The sequence below is a fragment of the Tinamus guttatus genome, unplaced genomic scaffold (assembly GCF_059628265.1).
Source record: "Tinamus guttatus ecotype Peru unplaced genomic scaffold, ASM5962826v1 Tinamus_guttatus_pri_ptg000226l, whole genome shotgun sequence".
Taxonomy (NCBI): domain Eukaryota; kingdom Metazoa; phylum Chordata; class Aves; order Tinamiformes; family Tinamidae; genus Tinamus; species Tinamus guttatus.
In genome coordinates, this window is record NW_028288760.1 from 4397308 (window position 1) to 4400386 (window position 3079).

The window sequence follows — 3079 nt, forward strand, 5'->3', positions numbered from 1 at the left end:
CCAGATGCTCTTTTTTATTTTTTTTTAATTATTTTTTTCTCTAACACAGTTGTTTTCCTCTTCACTTGATAAAGTTAAAATAAACAATCTCTGGGGTAAATTAGAGGCGTCAAAATTGGATTGGCATACAAACTGTAGAGCAGTTGGTGGTTGGGAGTCTGGGGAAAAAGAAACAGCAGGTTTTAGCTAGAGGGGACAACAGCTTTATTTCCCTCTTGGTCCTTGACAACTAAGCAGATGTCCTACAATTATTGTTTTACCTTCTAGTAATATAGTGTCTCTTCCTATCCTCCCAGGTATGTGACCGGCTCTTTTGCAGATGTGCAGGTAGGTTTTTTCCCTTATTCAGGGCACATTTGTGCCCCGCTAGCTCCATCTATTGCCAGCTGGCGTCTGGCTGGGGTTCAGCTCGATGCTTCTGCTTCTCCCAGTCCGCCCTATCAGAGGATACTCATTTTCAGTCCAACTTCGGCAGGTACAACTGGTGGTCTTAAGAATATGATATTTTCTGAAGGTCTCACAAAGCTTTTCTTTTTTACACTCTCTGTAATGCAAACTGTGCCTCTGGAACACAGATGTTTGTGTTTTCCATGAGTGTAAACCTTACCTTGACTGCCAAGGCAGGCATAGCCGCTGTGACTGGGTACCCACGGTACTCGACTGGGAGACATAATGCAACGGTCCTGTTCTGAACAGCATGGTGAGTCTAAAATTATTTGGTAGAAGGAAGACTTGGGAAAAGAGTGCCAAGTTAAATTAATTTTTAAAGTTCTGGGCCGGTATATATAGAAGTGCTTGCATAGTCTGTTCACAGACAGCAAACGATCTGTTCAGCAATTTCTGTTTAGCATGAGTGAGGTGAAGTTTGCACTATCTGAAGTACGCTCCTTGAAAATATCAAACTATAAACTTTTCAGAGTTTATCTTCATCTGGATGAAGCGAGCTGAAACCTGAAGAATGTGGCCTTTTCTCTTTATTTTTGTAAGGCAGTCCTGAAGTCTGTTTTTAACCTTAACAAAATTGCAGTACAGATTTATCATCCTACAGGACATCTGACAGAAGTTAAATAGCACCTCAAGTTCTTGTTTTTAAAAACTCAGTTAGTGAGATACAAGACACTTTTTTTTTTTTTTCTTCCTCAACAGGTGTGCATTTGAGCTGCACACAAGACATTTTATGTCTTTACAGCTTACAGGTATAAATTATTTATAAATCCTAGGCATTTTGGTATCTGCATTTACACCCTACCCAGTTTCTCAGTTTTGTATTCAGTGCTTTCTTTGTGCTTGAGGGCCAAATGACATGTTAAATTCTTAGGTCTTACTTGAAAGAGACATTGCATAGTTAACAAAATCTTCAGTACAATTTTACTCTAAAAATCTTGCACCTGCTCTGCAGCACTAAGGACGAATGTGCTGTTTAGGGTGGCAACAAGGAGAAACAACCAGTGGAAATGTTTTCACTGTAGAATAAGGGAGTTATAAAAAGTAGAATCTTGGCAGATGAGGCGATCCAAACAGGACCATCTTTCATTAATGGGGGAATAGAGTGATGGGCGGAGGGTTGCCGTTGCTCAGCTTTCTCTGATGGAATAACTTGGCAACTAATCCTGTTTCTTTAGGGTTTGCCAGGGACTGCCAGACAATCCTGATGGCCACAGCGGGTCCAGAGCTGCCCGCGCTGAGGGGGTCTCGAGTGCCGTGCCAGCCGAGCCTGCGGCCTCGCGCCGAGGAAGAGGTCGGCAGGGCCGCGGCGCCGCGCTGGCGGGAGCGTGGTGCCCGGCAGCTCGTGGCCGCGGGACCGGTGCCGACAACCGCTCACAACGAAAGGTGACAAATCACTCCTGGCACCTGCATGTGAAATGACAGTCAATTAGAGAAACCTAGGAAGTGTTTTCCGGTGTTATCAGTAGCTACCCTTGTACCTTGGGTGCATGAGGTCCAGACTGACAGCACAGCTGATGTGTTTGATGTCTGTCCGCAGAATTCGTGGGGGAATATACTGGGGCTCTGTCAACCAAACCTGCATGCACTGGTTTTCGTTTTTTTTAATCAGAGGCGGCCAGGAGGGACGCAAATGTCCAGAAGCTGGAAGCATGGACTGCACTTGTGCTTGAACCCCAGTCATGGCTGTGTTCCGTGCGTATGCCAGCAAACACAATCCCAAACTAGCCAACAGCTACCGCAATGTCCCAAGGTGAACTTGTGTTAGGACTGGAGCCAGGCAGAGAGATAATCACTGAACTGGAGAATAAATGTACCATGTGTCTCTCCTGTTCAAAGCCACTCTAATTTCAAACATCTTGCCTCAACAACGATCTGCTAACAAACTGCAGGCCAAGAATCTGTCAGAAGAATTTAAATACAATTCTGACAAGATCAGAACTGGATAGACTAAAACTTTGTTAACCTGTGGCTAAAACAAAGCTGAGCAAAGGCTTGCCCAGGTGGGCCCCAGAATGTCATCTCTCGGGGATTTTCTCCCTTGTGCAACAGTAGCTTTGGAAAGCAGGAGATTTATTTCGGGTTTAGTATTCAATATTTACACTCATTACAGGAAATACAGGTTGACCTAAATTCATTATTTTGGAAACTGAGGGAATGGAGCTGAGAGGAGGTGCAGTCAAGGAAGTGACGCAAGCTTCCCGGAATTTCAGTATCTGAAAGAACAATTTTCTGAATGGGCAAAAGGAGCTGGCAGTGAGACGAAACTAAGAAACAAACCATCTTCCTCTGGAGAGGGATGAGACAAATGAAGTATATGGGGCAGCCTTTGCTTGCTCTCAGCTAAATGGTTTAGAATGCTAGAACTTGAGAACATCAAATGCTGATCGTGTACTATTTTCTAGCATTATGATACTCAAGTCATTATGCTACTGTCTATCACTTGTCACTGCTGTTTAGGAGAAGTGCCTGTATTTCTAGTGTTCTGTTGATAATTGCCAACGTCCTTCTGCTAGTAGTATTGGAATAAGTTTTCAGTTTTATTTAGGTTCTGGCAGAAGATGCTGGCAAAACTATACAAGTTGGAGGAGGAGGAAGAGACTTTCAGGTAAGAAGAGGTCTCTGTGCTGCTCTC